This window comes from Macaca fascicularis, chromosome 13 (assembly GCF_037993035.2).
Source record: "Macaca fascicularis isolate 582-1 chromosome 13, T2T-MFA8v1.1".
NCBI lineage: Eukaryota > Metazoa > Chordata > Mammalia > Primates > Cercopithecidae > Macaca > Macaca fascicularis.
Genome location: NC_088387.1, coordinates 48,164,439 through 48,182,285, shown reverse-complemented (window position 1 = coordinate 48,182,285; position 17,847 = coordinate 48,164,439). Strand labels below are relative to the sequence as shown.

Genomic DNA, 17,847 nt, shown 5'->3' with positions numbered 1-17,847 from the left:
GAGAAAAACATGCAGTATGCCTTACAATGTTGTATTCCTTAAAAATATGTAGAAAAACCAGAGCATTTCAAAGCAATGTACAGGCTGGGCACAGTGGCTCACACCTGTAATCCCAGCACTTTGCAAGGCTGAGGTGGGAAGATCACCTGAGGTCAGGAGTTTGAGACCAGCCTGGCCAACATGGTGAAACCCTGTCCTTACTCCAGCTACAAAAATTAGCCAGGCATGATGGCGGGCGCCTGTAGTCCCAGCTACTCAGGAGGCTGAGGCAGGAGAATGGCGTGAAGCCAGGAGGTGGAGCTTGCAGTGAACTGAGATCATGCCACTGCACTCCAGCCTGGGCAACAGAGCGAGACTCCCTCTCAAAAAACAAACAAACAAACAAAAAAGCGGCAGTAAATTCATTAATCAGATTCACTGAAATGGTTTTAGAACAACTGTAATTGCTCAACTTAGACGTCCCTCTCCTTTCTCCCCAAGGATATTGTGTATGTACTATATAATTATAAATGCATAGTATTATATAATATGAAATATAACATATAAAATATAAATGTTAGTTAATTATGTGAGTGCACATTTATGAGAAACATTCAGATGATCTCCCTAACATGAGAGCCTGGAGGAAAGTGGGACTATCACGTCTGTCTTGCAGGTTTCACCTCCCCAGAGCTCAGCCACTTAGTGCTGTTGCAGTTTTCCTACCACCTCTGCCAGCCAATCCTGTCTGGTTGGGAATCTGACCTCCCTATTGGCTATGGCAGACCTTTAAACTGCCTGCTTTGTGACATCATTCTGCCACCAAACCTACCACCACCTGGTAGAATCTTGGGGTTTGCTGGGCGTGGCCTGTACATTTGTATCATCGCAAGTGGCCAGTGACCAGTGACCGGTGACCAGTGGCCTTCATACTGGACACATGCACTCGTTGGCTGGAGCCACCCAGACATCCGCTAGTATCGTCTCTTCATCCTTTGTATCTGCAGTTGATGTTTCTTCTTCTCTGACCATGTCAGGTAAAGAAAGAAACTTTTTAAAAAGGTTTTCATGAGATTTCTTTCCCCCTAAATTTAGATTCCTTTCCCCCTATAGTTCCAAACAGCTTGGAATAACAGGGAAACTCTTGAAGTAGAAATCTAGAGACTTCATTTCAGTTCTGCCTTTGATATTTACTAGCTGTGTGACTTTAGATAACTTATTCTCATGGAGTCTGTTTCCTCATCTGTTACATTAGGATAATAAATTGGTTATTCCTTCTGGTCCTTTTCTTTTCTAATACTGAGTCTTAAAGGGTATACATATAGAAAATGAAATCAGAGACTTTCTGAGAGTGTTCATTTCAACAGAAACAGAGAAAAACCCAAAGTGGCATAGAAAAGTAGCAATATGTTCTGAGATGTTTCATTTGTAATAGTCTCCCTCCACTAATATTTCTACTTTCCTATTTTAAATTTAGTGACGTTTAGTGATGTTTTAAATAATATTCAGCCAGGCACGGTGGCTCACACCAGTAATCTCAGCACTTTGGGAGCCCATCTCCCTCACTAATATTTCAACTTTACTATTTTAAATTTAGTGATGTTTACTGATGTGTAGTGATGCTTTTAATATTCAGTTGGGCGCGGTAGCTCATGCCTGCAATCTCAATGCTTTGGGAGGCTGAGGTGGGTGGATCGCTTGGGCCTGGGAGTTCACAACCAGTCTGGGCAACTGGCAAGACCCCCATATCCACAAAAACTTTTAAAAAATCAGCCAGGGTTGGGGACATGCCAGCTACTCACGAGGCTGAGTTAGGAGGATCAGAGGACTGCTTGAGCCCAGGAGGTTGAGGCTGCAGTGAGCCATGTTCACACCACTGGATTTCAGTCTGGGCGACAAAGTGAAACCCTATCACAAGCAAACAAACAAACAAAAGTAATATCCACGTTTTGGAGATTCCTATCTAAACTAGGTGGAAAGACAAAATGGAGAGTACTGGGTTATAAAGAGGCAGGTATTCTAGGGTAAGGAATTTGGGATTTTAATTAAAGCAGAAAGTCAGTGTCCCCTACTCTTTCCCCTTGGGATACGCCCTGGAAAATGACAAAATGATTTTAAAAGAAAAAAAATATATATATATATATATATTTTTTTTTTTTTTTTTTTTGAGACGGAGTCTCACGCTGTTGCCCAGGCTGGAGTGCAGTGGCGGGATCTCGGCTCACTGCAAGCTCCGCCTCCCGGGTTCCCGCCATTCTCCTGCCTCAGCCTCCTGAGTAGCTGGGACTACAGGCGCCCGCCACCGCGCCCGGCTAATTTTCTGTATTTTTAGTAGAGACGGGGTTTCACTGTGGTCTCGATCTCCTGACCTTGTGATCCGCCCGCCTCGGCCTCCCAAAGTGCTGGGATTACAGGCTTGAGCCACCGTGCCCGGCCCAAAAAATATATTTTAAATTTGAAAAAATGTAGAGGGACAAAAGAGTGAAATCTATTCAGAGTAGGGCAAAATGAAGTTGGATTGAGCAAATGCTTAGATCAATGGAGTAGGAAGGAAACGCGCTAGAATACAGTGTCCCTAGGAAAGGCCGCTTATCAGAAGTCATATTCGGTCAGTTTTTTCTGTTGAGTTTTGACTTTTTGAGCATAGTTGACACTTGACAGTTTTTTGTTTTTGTTTTTTGTTTTTTGGTTTTTTTTGACACGGAGTGTCGCTCTGTCACCCAGGGTGGAGTGCGGTGGCCGGATCTCAGCTCACTGCAAGCTCCGCCTCCCGGGTTCACGCCATTCTCCTGCCTCAGCCTCCCAAATAGCTGGGACTACAGGCGCCCGCCACCTAGCCCGGCTAGTTTTTTGTATTTCTTTTAGGAGAGACGGGGTTTCACTGTGTTAGCCAGGATGGTCTCGATCTCCTGACCTCGTGATCCGCCCGTCTCGGCCTCCCAAAGTGCTGGGATTACAGGCTTGAGCCACCGCGCCCGGCTGACAGTTTTTAATATAAACATTTTAGAAATATGTTTTAGAGGCCGGGAACGGTGGCTTACACCTATAATCCCAGCACTTTGGGAGGCCGAGGTAGGCTGATCACCTGAGGTCAGGAGCGTGAGACAAGCCTGACCAACATGGAGAAATCCCGTCTCTACTAAAAACACAAAATTAGCTGGGCGTAGCGTCACATGCCTGAAATCGCGGCTACTTGAGTGGCTGAGGCAGGAGAATCGCTTGAACCTGAGAGGTGAAGGTTGCGGTGAGCCAAGATCAGGCCATCGCACTCAAGCCTGGGAAATAAGAGCGAAACTCAGCTTCAAAAAAAAAAAAAAAAAAGAATGAAAGAAATATGCTTTAGAAACGATGCTTCCAGGCGGGCGCGGTGGCTTACACCTGTAATTGCAGCACTTTGGGAGGCTAGGCAGGCGGATCGCCTGAGGTCAGGAGTTGGAGACCAGCCGAGCCAACATGGTGAAAGCCTGTCTCTACTAAAAATATAAAAATCGGCTGGGTGTGGTGGTGTGCACCTGTAATCCTACCTACCTGGGAGGCTGAGGCATGAGAATGGCTTGAACCATGGAGGCAGAAGATGCAGTGAGCTCAGATCGTGCCACTGCCCTCCAGCCTAGGCGACAGAGGGAGACTCCATCTAAAAACAAACAAACAAACAAATAAACAAACTAATGATCAATTCAAGTATCTCTAAACGCTTACCACCAAGGAAAATGATTATATCCATGGATTTCCTCCCCTAAACCATCTTAGTCCACACGTAAATCATTAGCAACTCGGCCCTAACTCATTTTATCACAGTTACTAGAGAAGTTGGTGAGAAAAGCACGAACTAGGAAAACAAAACCCAAGGCAATCCAGGTCAGCTTGGGCTGACTGCAGACATCAGTTCCTTATGCCTGGACACACAGCACAACTCACAAAGTGTCTTTTTCACAGATCTCCTCTTTAATTTCCTCCACAAAACCCATCAGGTCACCATAGTGCATGATGTTTCAAAATAAACAACCACTAGGAGAAAACCATGCAGTATGTCTTACAATGTTGTATTCCTTAAAAATATGACATGAAAAAAACATGTAGAAAAACCAACGCCTTTAAAAGTAATCTACAGGCCGGGCACAGTGGCTCACACCTGTAATCCCAGCACTTTGAGAGGCTGAGGAGGGAAGATCACTTGAGGTCAGGAGTTGGACACCAGCCTGGCCAACATGCTGAAAGCCTGTCTCTACTAAAACTATAAAAATCATCTGGGTGTGGTGGTGTGCACCTGTAATCCTACCTACCTGGGAGGCTGAGGCATGAGAATGGCTTGACCACGGAGGCAGAAGATGCAGTGAGCTGAGATCGTGCCACTGCCCTCCAGCCTAGGCGACAGAGGGAGACTCCATCTAAAAACAAACAAACAAACAAATAAACAATCTAAGGATCAATTCAAGTATCTCTAAAAGCTTACCACCAAGGAAAATGATTATATCCATAGATTTCCTCCCCCAAACCAGCTTAGTCCACACGTAAATCATTAGCAACTCGGCCCTAACTCATTTTATCACAGTTACAAGAGAAGTTAGTGAGAAAAGCACGAACTAGGAAAACAAAAACCAACGCAAGCCAGGTCAACTTGGGCTGACTGCAGACATCAGTTCCTTAAGACTGGACACACAGCACAACTCACAAAAGTGCTTTCTTCACAGACCCACCTTTAATTTCCTCCACAAAACCCATCAGGTCACCATAGTGCATGATGTTTCAAAATAAACAACCATCATGAGAAAAACATGCAGTATGCCTTACAATGTTGTATTCCTTAAAAATATGTAGAAAAACCAGAGCATTTCAAAGCAATGTACAGGCTGGGCACAGTGGCTCACACCTGTAATCCCAGCACTTTGCAAGGCTGAGGTGGGAAGATCACCTGAGGTCAGGAGTTTGAGACCAGCCTGGCCAACATGGTGAAACCCTGTCCTTACTCCAGCTATAAAAATTAGCCAGGCATGATGGCGGGCGCCTGTAGTCCCAGCTACTCAGGAGGCTGAGGCAGGAGAATGGCGTGAAGCCAGGAGGTGGAGCTTGCAGTGAACTGAGATCATGCCACTGCACTCCAGCCTGGGCAACAGAGCGAGACTCCCTCTCAAAAAACAAACAAACAAACAAAAAAGCGGCAGTAAATTCATTAATCAGATTCACTGAAATGGTTTTAGAACAACTGTAATTGCTCAACTTAGACGTCCCTCTCCTTTCTCCCCAAGGATATTGTGTATGTACTATATAATTATAAATGCATAGTATTATATAATATGAAATATAACATATAAAATATAAATGTTAGTTAATTATGTGAGTGAACATTTATGAGAAACATTCAGATGATCTCCCTAACATGAGAGCCTGGAGGAAAGTGGGACTATCACGTCTGTCTTACAGGTTTCACCTCCCCAGAGCTCAGCCACTTAGTGCTGTTGCAGTTTTCCTACCACCTCTGCCAGCCAATCCTGTCTGGTTGGGAATCTGACCTCCCTATTGGCTATGGCAGACCTTTAAACTGCCTGCTTTGTGACATCATTCTGCCACCAAACCTACCACCACCTGGTAGAATCTTGGGGTTTGCTGGGAGTGGCCTGTACATTTGTATCATCGCAAGTGGCCAGTGACCAGTGACCGGTGACCAGTGGCCTTCATACTGGACACATGCACTCGTTGGCTGGAGCCACCCAGACATCCGCTAGTATCGTCTTTTCATCCTTTGTATCTGCAGTTGATGTTTCTTCTTCTCTGACCATGTCAGGTAAAGAAAGAAACTTTTTAAAAAGGTTTTCATGAGATTTCTTTCCCCCTAAATTTAGATTCCTTTCCCCCTATAGTTCCAAACAGCTTGGAATAACAGGGAAACTCTTGAAGTAGAAATCTAGAGACTTCATTTCAGTTCTGCCTTTGATATTTACTAGCTGTGTGACTTTAGATAACTTATTCTCATGGAGTCTGTTTCCTCATCTGTTACATTAGGATAATAAATTGGTTATTCCTTCTGGTCCTTTTCTAATACTGAGTCTTAAAGGGTATACATATAGAAAATGAAATCAGAGACTTTCTGAGAGTGTTCATTTCAACAGAAACAGAGAAAAACCCAAAGTGGCATAGAAAAGTAGCAATATGTTCTGAGATGTTTCATTTGTAATAGTCTCCCTCCACTAATATTTCTACTTTCCTATTTTAAATTTAGTGACGTTTAGTGATGTTTTAAATAATATTCAGCCAGGCACGGTGGCTCACACCAGTAATCTCAGCACTTTGGGAGCCCATCTCCCTCACTAATATTTCAACTTTACTATTTTAAATTTAGTGATGTTTACTGATGTGTAGTGATGCTTTTAATATTCAGTTGGGCGCGGTAGCTCATGCCTGCAATCTCAATGCTTTGGGAGGCTGAGGTGGGTGGATCGCTTGGGCCTGGGAGTTCACAACCAGTCTGGGCAACTGGCAAGACCCCCATATCCACAAAAACTTTTAAAAAATCAGCCAGGGTTGGGGACATGCCAGCTACTCACGAGGCTGAGGTAGGAGGATCAGAGGACTGCTTGAGCCCAGGAGGTTGAGGCTGCAGTGAGCCATGTTCACACCACTGGACTTCAGTCTGGGCGACAAAGTGAAACCCTATCACAAGCAAACAAACAAACAAAAGTAATATCCACGTTTTGGAGATTCCTATCTAAACTAGGTGGAAAGACAAAATGGAGAGTACTGGGTTATAAGGAGGCAGGTATTCTAGGGTAAGGAATTTGGGATTTTAATTAAAGCAGAAAGTCAGTGTCCCCTACTCTTTCCCCTTGGGATACGCCCTGGAAAATGACAAAATGATTTTAAAAGAAAAAAAAAAATACATATATATATATATATATATATATTTTTTTTTTTTTTTGAGACGGAGTCTCACGCTGTTGCCCAGGCTGGAGTGCAGTGGCGCGATCTCGGCTCACTGCAAGCTCCGCCTCCCGGGTTCCCGCCATTCTCCTGCCTCAGCCTCCTGAGTAGCTGGGACTACAGGCGCCCGCCACCGCGCCCGGCTAATTTTCTGTATTTTTAGTAGAGACGGGGTTTCACTGTGGTCTCGATCTCCTGACCTTGTGATCCGCCCGCCTCGGCCTCCCAAAGTGCTGGGATTACAGGCTTGAGCCACCGTGCCCGGCCCAAAAAATATATTTTAAATTTGAAAAAATGTAGAGGGACAAAAGAGTGAAATCTATTCAGAGTATGGCAAAATAAAGTTGGATTGAGCAAATGCTTAGATCAATGGAGTAGGAAGGAAACGTGCTAGAATACAGTGTCCCTAGGAAAGGCCGCTTATCAGAAGTCATATTCGGTCAGTTTTTTCTGTTGAGTTTTGACTTTTTGAGCATAGTTGACACTTGACAGTTTTTTGTTTTTGTTTTTGTTTTTTGGTTTTTGGTTTTTTTTGACACGGAGTGTCGCTCTGTCACCCAGGGTGGAGTGTGGTGGCCGGATCTCAGCTCACTGCAAGCTCCGCCTCCCGGGTTCACGCCATTCTCCTGCCTCAGCCTCCCAAATAGCTGGGACTACAGGCGCCCGCCACCTCGCCCGGCTAGTTTTTTGTATTTCTTTTAGGAGAGACGGGGTTTCACCGTGTTAGCCAGGATGGTCTCGATCTCCTGACCTCGTGATCCGCCCGTCTCGGCCTCCCAAAGTGCTGGGATTACAGGCTTGAGCCACCGCGCCCGGCTGACAGTTTTTAATATAAACATTTTAGAAATATGTTTTAGAGGCCGGGAACGGTGGCTTACACCTATAATCTCAGCACTTTGGGAGGCCGAGGTAGGCTGATCACCTGAGGTCAGGAGCGTGAGACAAGCCTGACCAACATGGAGAAATCCCGTCTCTACTAAAAACACAAAATTAGCTGGGCGTAGCGTCACATGCCTGAAATCGCGGCTACTTGAGTGGCTGAGGCAGGAGAATCGCTTGAACCTGAGAGGTGAAGGTTGCGGGGAGCCAAGATCAGGCCATCGCACTCAAGCCTGGGAAATAAGAGCGAAACTCAGCTTCAAAAAAAAAAAAAAAAGAATGAAAGAAATATGCTTTAGAAATGATGCTTCCAGGCGGGCGCGGTGGCTTACACCTGTAATTGCAGCACTTTGGGAGGCTAGGCAGGCGGATCGCCTGAGGTCGGGAGTTGGAGACCAGCCGAGCCAACATGGTGAAAGCCTGTCTCTACTAAAAATATAAAAATCGGCTGGGTGTGGTGGTGTGCACCTGTAATCCTACCTACCTGGGAGGCTGAGGCATGAGAATGGCTTGAACCATGGAGGCAGAAGATGCAGTGAGCTGAGATCGTGCCACTGCCCTCCAGCCTAGGCGACAGAGGGAGACTCCATCTAAAAACAAACAAACAAACAAATAAACAAACTAATGATCAATTCAAGTATCTCTAAACGCTTACCACCAAGGAAAATGATTATATCCATAGATTTCCTCCCCTAAACCATCTTAGTCCACACGTAAATCATTAGCAACTCGGCCCTAACTCATTTTATCACAGTTACTAGAGAAGTTGGTGAGAAAAGCACGAACTAGGAAAACAAAACCCAAGGCAATCCAGGTCAGCTTGGGCTGACTGCAGACATCAGTTCCTTATGCCTGGACACACAGCACAACTCACAAAGTGTCTTTTTCACAGATCTCCTCTTTAATTTCCTCCACAAAACCCATCAGGTCACCATAGTGCATGATGTTTCAAAATAAACAACCACTAGGAGAAAACCATGCAGTATGTCTTACAATGTTGTATTCCTTAAAAATATGACATGAAAAAAACATGTAGAAAAACCAACGCCTTTAAAAGTAATCTACAGGCCGGGCACAGTGGCTCACACCTGTAATCTCAGCACTTTGAGAGGCTGAGGAGGGAAGATCACTTGAGGTCAGGAGTTTGACACCAGCCTGGCCAACATGCTGAAAGCCTATCTCTACTAAAACTATAAAAATCATCTGGGTGTGGTGGTGTGCACCTGTAATCCTACCTACCTGGGAGGCTGAGGCATGAGAATGGCTTGACCACGGAGGCAGAAGATGCAGTGAGCTGAGATCGTGCCACTGCCCTCCAGCCTAGGCGACAGAGGGAGACTCCATCTAAAAACAAACAAACAAACAAATAAACAATCTAAGGATCAATTCAAGTATCTCTAAAAGCTTACCACCAAGGAAAATGATTATATCCATAGATTTCCTCCCCCAAACCAGCTTAGTCCACACGTAAATCATTAGCAACTCGGCCCTAACTCATTTTATCACAGTTACAAGAGAAGTTAGTGAGAAAAGCACGAACTAGGAAAACAAAAACCAACGCAAGCCAGGTCAACTTGGGCTGACTGCAGACATCAGTTCCTTAAGACTGGACACACAGCACAACTCACAAAAGTGCCTTTTTCACAGATCCCACTCTTTAATTTCCTCCACAAAACCCATCAGGTCACCATAGTGCATGATGTTTCAAAATAAACAACCATCATGAGAAAAACATGCAGTATGCCTTACAATGTTGTATTCCTTAAAAATATGTAGAAAAACCAGAGCATTTCAAAGCAATGTACAGGCTGGGCACAGTGGCTCACTTTGCAAGGCTGAGGTGGGAAGATCACCTGAGGTCAGGAGTTTGAGACCAGCCTGGCCAACATGGTGAAACACTGTCCTTACTCCAACTACAAAAATTAGCCAGGCATGATGGCGGGCGCCTGTACTCCCAGCTACTCAGGAGGCTGCGGCAGGAGAATGGCGTGAAGCCAGGAGGTGGAGCTTGCAGTGAACTGAGATCATACCACTGCACTCCAGCCTGGGCAACAGAGCGAGACTCCCTCTCAAAAAACAAACAAACAAACAAAAAAGCGGCAGTAAATTCATTAATCAGATTCACTGAAATGGTTTTAGAACAACTGTAATTGCTCAACTTAGACGTCCCTCTCCTTTCTCCCCAAGGATATTGTGTATGTACTATATAATTATAAATGCATAGTATTATATAATATGAAATATAACATATAAAATATAAATGTTAGTTAATTATGTGAGTGAACATTTATGAGAAACATTCAGATGATCTCCCTAACATGAGAGCCTGGAGGAAAGTGGGACTATCACGTCTGTCTTACAGGTTTCACCTCCCCAGAGCTCAGCCACTTAGTGCTGTTGCAGTTTTCCTACCACCTCTGCCAGCCAATCCTGTCTGGTTGGGAATCTGACCTCCCTATTGGCTATGGCAGACCTTTAAACTGCCTGCTTTGTGACATCATTCTGCCACCAAACCTACCACCACCTGGTAGAATCTTGGGGTTTGCTGGGAGTGGCCTGTACATTTGTATCATCGCAAGTGGCCAGTGACCAGTGACCGGTGACCAGTGGCCTTCATACTGGACACATGCACTCGTTGGCTGGAGCCACCCAGACATCCGCTAGTATCGTCTCTTCATCCTTTGTATCTGCAGTTGATGTTTCTTCTTCTCTGACCATGTCAGGTAAAGAAAGAAACTTTTTAAAAAGGTTTTCATGAGATTTCTTTCCCCCTAAATTTAGATTCCTTTCCCCCTATAGTTCCAAACAGCTTGGAATAACAGGGAAACTCTTGAAGTAGAAATCTAGAGACTTCATTTCAGTTCTGCCTTTGATATTTACTAGCTGTGTGACTTTAGATAACTTATTCTCATGGAGTCTGTTTCCTCATCTGTTACATTAGGATAATAAATTGGTTATTCCTTCTGGTCCTTTTCTAATACTGAGTCTTAAAGGGTATACATATAGAAAATGAAATCAGAGACTTTCTGAGAGTGTTCATTTCAACAGAAACAGAGAAAAACCCAAAGTGGCATAGAAAAGTAGCAATATGTTCTGAGATGTTTCATTTGTAATAGTCTCCCTCCACTAATATTTCTACTTTCCTATTTTAAATTTAGTGACGTTTAGTGATGTTTTAAATAATATTCAGCCAGGCACGGTGGCTCACACCAGTAATCTCAGCACTTTGGGAGCCCATCTCCCTCACTAATATTTCAACTTTACTATTTTAAATTTAGTGATGTTTACTGATGTGTAGTGATGCTTTTAATATTCAGTTGGGCGCGGTAGCTCATGCCTGCAATCTCAATGCTTTGGGAGGCTGAGGTGGGTGGATCGCTTGGGCCTGGGAGTTCACAACCAGTCTGGGCAACTGGCAAGACCCCCATATCCACAAAAACTTTTAAAAAATCAGCCAGGGTTGGGGACATGCCAGCTACTCACGAGGCTGAGGTAGGAGGATCAGAGGACTGCTTGAGCCCAGGAGGTTGAGGCTGCAGTGAGCCATGTTCACACCACTGGACTTCAGTCTGGGCGACAAAGTGAAACCCTATCACAAGCAAACAAACAAACAAAAGTAATATCCACGTTTTGGAGATTCCTATCTAAACTAGGTGGAAAGACAAAATGGAGAGTACTGGGTTATAAGGAGGCAGGTATTCTAGGGTAAGGAATTTGGGATTTTAATTAAAGCAGAAAGTCAGTGTCCCCTACTCTTTCCCCTTGGGATACGCCCTGGAAAATGACAAAATGATTTTAAAAGAAAAAAAAAAAATACATATATATATATATATTTTTTTTTTTTTTTTTTTTTTTTGAGACGGAGTCTCACGCTGTTGCCCAGGCTGGAGTGCAGTGGCGCGATCTCGGCTCACTGCAAGCTCCGCCTCCCGGGTTCCCGCCATTCTCCTGCCTCAGCCTCCTGAGTAGCTGGGACTACAGGCGCCCGCCACCGCGCCCGGCTAATTTTCTGTATTTTTAGTAGAGACGGGGTTTCACTGTGGTCTCGATCTCCTGACCTTGTGATCCGCCCGCCTCGGCCTCCCAAAGTGCTGGGATTACAGGCTTGAGCCACCGTGCCCGGCCCAAAAAATATATTTTAAATTTGAAAAAATGTAGAGGGACAAAAGAGTGAAATCTATTCAGAGTATGGCAAAATAAAGTTGGATTGAGCAAATGCTTAGATCAATGGAGTAGGAAGGAAACGCGCTAGAATACAGTGTCCCTAGGAAAGGCCGCTTATCAGAAGTCATATTCGGTCAGTTTTTTCTGTTGAGTTTTGACTTTTTGAGCATAGTTGACACTTGACAGTTTTTTGTTTTTGTTTTTGTTTTTTGGTTTTTGGTTTTTTTTGACACGGAGTGTCGCTCTGTCACCCAGGGTGGAGTGTGGTGGCCGGATCTCAGCTCACTGCAAGCTCCGCCTCCCGGGTTCACGCCATTCTCCTGCCTCAGCCTCCCAAATAGCTGGGACTACAGGCGCCCGCCACCTCGCCCGGCTAGTTTTTTGTATTTCTTTTAGGAGAGACGGGGTTTCACCGTGTTAGCCAGGATGGTCTCGATCTCCTGACCTCGTGATCCGCCCGTCTCGGCCTCCCAAAGTGCTGGGATTACAGGCTTGAGCCACCGCGCCCGGCTGACAGTTTTTAATATAAACATTTTAGAAATATGTTTTAGAGGCCGGGAACGGTGGCTTACACCTATAATCTCAGCACTTTGGGAGGCCGAGGTAGGCTGATCACCTGAGGTCAGGAGCGTGAGAGAAGCCTGACCAACATGGAGAAATCCCGTCTCTACTAAAAACACAAAATTAGCTGGGCGTAGCGTCACATGCCTGAAATCGCGGCTACTTGAGTGGCTGAGGCAGGAGAATCGCTTGAACCTGAGAGGTGAAGGTTGCGGGGAGCCAAGATCAGGCCATCGCACTCAAGCCTGGGAAATAAGAGCGAAACTCAGCTTCAAAAAAAAAAAAAAAAGAATGAAAGAAATATGCTTTAGAAATGATGCTTCCAGGCGGGCGCGGTGGCTTACACCTGTAATTGCAGCACTTTGGGAGGCTAGGCAGGCGGATCGCCTGAGGTCGGGAGTTGGAGACCAGCCGAGCCAACATGGTGAAAGCCTGTCTCTACTAAAAATATAAAAATCGGCTGGGTGTGGTGGTGTGCACCTGTAATCCTACCTACCTGGGAGGCTGAGGCATGAGAATGGCTTGAACCATGGAGGCAGAAGATGCAGTGAGCTGAGATCGTGCCACTGCCCTCCAGCCTAGGCGACAGAGGGAGACTCCATCTAAAAACAAACAAACAAACAAATAAACAAACTAATGATCAATTCAAGTATCTCTAAACGCTTACCACCAAGGAAAATGATTATATCCATAGATTTCCTCCCCTAAACCATCTTAGTCCACACGTAAATCATTAGCAACTCGGCCCTAACTCATTTTATCACAGTTACTAGAGAAGTTGGTGAGAAAAGCACGAACTAGGAAAACAAAACCCAAGGCAATCCAGGTCAGCTTGGGCTGACTGCAGACATCAGTTCCTTATGCCTGGACACACAGCACAACTCACAAAGTGTCTTTTTCACAGATCTCCTCTTTAATTTCCTCCACAAAACCCATCAGGTCACCATAGTGCATGATGTTTCAAAATAAACAACCACTAGGAGAAAACCATGCAGTATGTCTTACAATGTTGTATTCCTTAAAAATATGACATGAAAAAAACATGTAGAAAAACCAACGCCTTTAAAAGTAATCTACAGGCCGGGCACAGTGGCTCACACCTGTAATCTCAGCACTTTGAGAGGCTGAGGAGGGAAGATCACTTGAGGTCAGGAGTTTGACACCAGCCTGGCCAACATGCTGAAAGCCTATCTCTACTAAAACTATAAAAATCATCTGGGTGTGGTGGTGTGCACCTGTAATCCTACCTACCTGGGAGGCTGAGGCATGAGAATGGCTTGACCACGGAGGCAGAAGATGCAGTGAGCTGAGATCGTGCCACTGCCCTCCAGCCTAGGCGACAGAGGGAGACTCCATCTAAAAACAAACAAACAAACAAATAAACAATCTAAGGATCAATTCAAGTATCTCTAAAAGCTTACCACCAAGGAAAATGATTATATCCATAGATTTCCTCCCCCAAACCAGCTTAGTCCACACGTAAATCATTAGCAACTCGGCCCTAACTCATTTTATCACAGTTACAAGAGAAGTTAGTGAGAAAAGCACGAACTAGGAAAACAAAAACCAACGCAAGCCAGGTCAACTTGGGCTGACTGCAGACATCAGTTCCTTAAGACTGGACACACAGCACAACTCACAAAAGTGCCTTTTTCACAGATCCCACTCTTTAATTTCCTCCACAAAACCCATCAGGTCACCATAGTGCATGATGTTTCAAAATAAACAACCATCATGAGAAAAACATGCAGTATGCCTTACAATGTTGTATTCCTTAAAAATATGTAGAAAAACCAGAGCATTTCAAAGCAATGTACAGGCTGGGCACAGTGGCTCACGCCTGTAATCCCAGCACTTTGCAAGGCTGAGGTGGGAAGATCACCTGAGGTCAGGAGTTTGAGACCAGCCTGGCCAACATGGTGAAACCCTGTCCTTACTCCAGCTACAAAAATTAGCCAGGCATGATGGCGGGCGCCTGTACTCCCAGCTACTCAGGAGGCTGAGGCAGGAGAATGGCGTGAAGCCAGGAGGTGGAGCTTGCAGTGAACTGAGATCATGCCACTGCACTCCAGCCTGGGCAACAGAGCGAGACTCCCTCTCAAAAAACAAACAAACAAACAAAAAAGCGGCAGTAAATTCATTAATCAGATTCACTGAAATGGTTTTAGAACAACTGTAATTGCTCAACTTAGACGTCCCTCTCCTTTCTCCCCAAGGATATTGTGTATGTACTATATAATTATAAATGCATAGTATTATATAATATGAAATATAACATATAAAATATAAATGTTAGTTAATTATGTGAGTGCACATTTATGAGAAACATTCAGATGATCTCCCTAACATGAGAGCCTGGAGGAAAGTGGGACTATCACGTCTGTCTTACAGGTTTCACCTCCCCAGAGCTCAGCCACTTAGTGCTGTTGCAGTTTTCCTACCACCTCTGCCAGCCAATCCTGTCTGGTTGGGAATCTGACCTCCCTATTGGCTATGGCAGACCTTTAAACTGCCTGCTTTGTGACATCATTCTGCCACCAAACCTACCACCACCTGGTAGAATCTTGGGGTTTGCTGGGCGTGGCCTGTACATTTGTATCATCGCAAGTGGCCAGTGACCAGTGACCGGTGACCAGTGGCCTTCATACTGGACACATGCACTCGTTGGCTGGAGCCACCCAGACATCCGCTAGTATCGTCTCTTCATCCTTTGTATCTGCAGTTGATGTTTCTTCTTCTCTGACCATGTCAGGTAAAGAAAGAAACTTTTTAAAAAGGTTTTCATGAGATTTCTTTCCCCCTAAATTTAGATTCCTTTCCCCCTATAGTTCCAAACAGCTTGGAATAACAGGGAAACTCTTGAAGTAGAAATCTAGAGACTTCATTTCAGTTCTGCCTTTGATATTTACTAGCTGTGTGACTTTAGATAACTTATTCTCATGGAGTCTGTTTCCTCATCTGTTACATTAGGATAATAAATTGGTTATTCCTTCTGGTCCTTTTCTAATACTGAGTCTTAAAGGGTATACATATAGAAAATGAAATCAGAGACTTTCTGAGAGTGTTCATTTCAACAGAAACAGAGAAAAACCCAAAGTGGCATAGAAAAGTAGCAATATGTTCTGAGATGTTTCATTTGTAATAGTCTCCCTCCACTAATATTTCTACTTTCCTATTTTAAATTTAGTGACGTTTAGTGATGTTTTAAATAATATTCAGCCAGGCACGGTGGCTCACACCAGTAATCTCAGCACTTTGGGAGCCCATCTCCCTCACTAATATTTCAACTTTACTATTTTAAATTTAGTGATGTTTACTGATGTGTAGTGATGCTTTTAATATTCAGTTGGGCGCGGTAGCTCATGCCTGCAATCTCAATGCTTTGGGAGGCTGAGGTGGGTGGATCGCTTGGGCCTGGGAGTTCACAACCAGTCTGGGCAACTGGCAAGACCCCCATATCCACAAAAACTTTTAAAAAATCAGCCAGGGTTGGGGACATGCCAGCTACTCACGAGGCTGAGTTAGGAGGATCAGAGGACTGCTTGAGCCCAGGAGGTTGAGGCTGCAGTGAGCCATGTTCACACCACTGGATTTCAGTCTGGGCGACAAAGTGAAACCCTATCACAAGCAAACAAACAAACAAAAGTAATATCCACGTTTTGGAGATTGCTATCTAAACCAGGTGGAAAGACAAAATGGAGAGTACTGGGTTATAAAGAGGCAGGTATTCTAGGGTAAGGAATTTGGGATTTTAATTAAAGCAGAAAGTCAGTGTCCCCTACTCTTTCCCCTTGGGATACGCCCTGGAAAATGACAAAATGATTTTAAAAGAAAAAAAATATATATATATATATATATTTTTTTTTTTTTTTTTTTTTTTGAGACGGAGTCTCACGCTGTTGCCCAGGCTGGAGTGCAGTGGCGGGATCTCGGCTCACTGCAAGCTCCGCCTCCCGGGTTCCCGCCATTCTCCTGCCTCAGCCTCCTGAGTAGCTGGGACTACAGGCGCCCGCCACCGCGCCCGGCTAATTTTCTGTATTTTTAGTAGAGACGGGGTTTCACTGTGGTCTCGATCTCCTGACCTTGTGATCCGCCCGCCTCGGCCTCCCAAAGTGCTGGGATTACAGGCTTGAGCCACCGTGCCCGGCCCAAAAAATATATTTTAAATTTGAAAAAATGTAGAGGGACAAAAGAGTGAAATCTATTCAGAGTAGGGCAAAATGAAGTTGGATTGAGCAAATGCTTAGATCAATGGAGTAGGAAGGAAACGCGCTAGAATACAGTGTCCCTAGGAAAGGCCGCTTATCAGAAGTCATATTCGGTCAGTTTTTTCTGTTGAGTTTTGACTTTTTGAGCATAGTTGACACTTGACAGTTTTTTGTTTTTGTTTTTTGGTTTTTGGTTTTTTTTGACACGGAGTGTCGCTCTGTCACCCAGGGTGGAGTGCGGTGGCCGGATCTCAGCTCACTGCAAGCTCCGCCTCCCGGGTTCACGCCATTCTCCTGCCTCAGCCTCCCAAATAGCTGGGACTACAGGCGCCCGCCACCTTGCCCGGCTAGTTTTTTGTATTTCTTTTAGGAGAGACGGGGTTTCACTGTGTTAGCCAGGATGGTCTCGATCTCCTGACCTCGTGATCCGCCCGTCTCGGCCTCCCAAAGTGCTGGGATTACAGGCTTGAGCCACCGCGCCCGGCTGACAGTTTTTAATATAAACATTTTAGAAATATGTTTTAGAGGCCGGGAACGGTGGCTTACACCTATAATCCCAGCACTTTGGGAGGCCGAGGTAGGCTGATCACCTGAGGTCAGGAGCGTGAGACAAGCCTGACCAACATGGAGAAATCCCGTCTCTACTAAAAACACAAAATTAGCTGGGCGTAGCGTCACATGCCTGAAATCGCGGCTACTTGAGTGGCTGAGGCAGGAGAATCGCTTGAACCTGAGAGGTGAAGGTTGCGGTGAGCCAAGATCAGGCCATCGCACTCAAGCCTGGGAAATAAGAGCGAAACTCAGCTTCAAAAAAAAAAAAAAAAAAGAATGAAAGAAATATGCTTTAGAAACGATGCTTCCAGGCGGGCGCGGTGGCTTACACCTGTAATTGCAGCACTTTGGGAGGCTAGGCAGGCGGATCGCCTGAGGTCAGGAGTTGGAGACCAGCCGAGCCAACATGGTGAAAGCCTGTCTCTACTAAAAATATAAAAATCGGCTGGGTGTGGTGGTGTGCACCTGTAATCCTACCTACCTGGGAGGCTGAGGCATGAGAATGGCTTGAACCATGGAGGCAGAAGATGCAGTGAGCTGAGATCGTGCCACTGCCCTCCAGCCTAGGCGACAGAGGGAGACTCCATCT

General features: G+C 45.0%; 1 long non-coding RNA gene across 2 annotated transcripts; it reads right to left on the bottom strand.

Moving 5' to 3' along the window:
* Nucleotides 1-3,507: 3,507 nt before the first annotated feature.
* On the bottom strand, nt 3,508-17,847 carry LOC135966801 (uncharacterized). Of its 2 annotated transcripts, XR_010580406.2 has the most exons (8): nt 17,740-17,847; nt 13,750-13,854; nt 12,995-13,100; nt 9,013-9,117; nt 8,258-8,363; nt 6,522-6,627; nt 4,263-4,367; nt 3,508-3,613 (listed from the first exon to the last, which is right to left on the bottom strand). It is a non-coding gene; the product is annotated as an uncharacterized lncRNA (long non-coding RNA). The 2 variants fall into 2 exon arrangements; XR_012422186.1 differs by lacking the exons at nt 3,508-3,613; nt 4,263-4,367; nt 6,522-6,627; nt 8,258-8,363 and adding an exon at nt 11,257-11,362.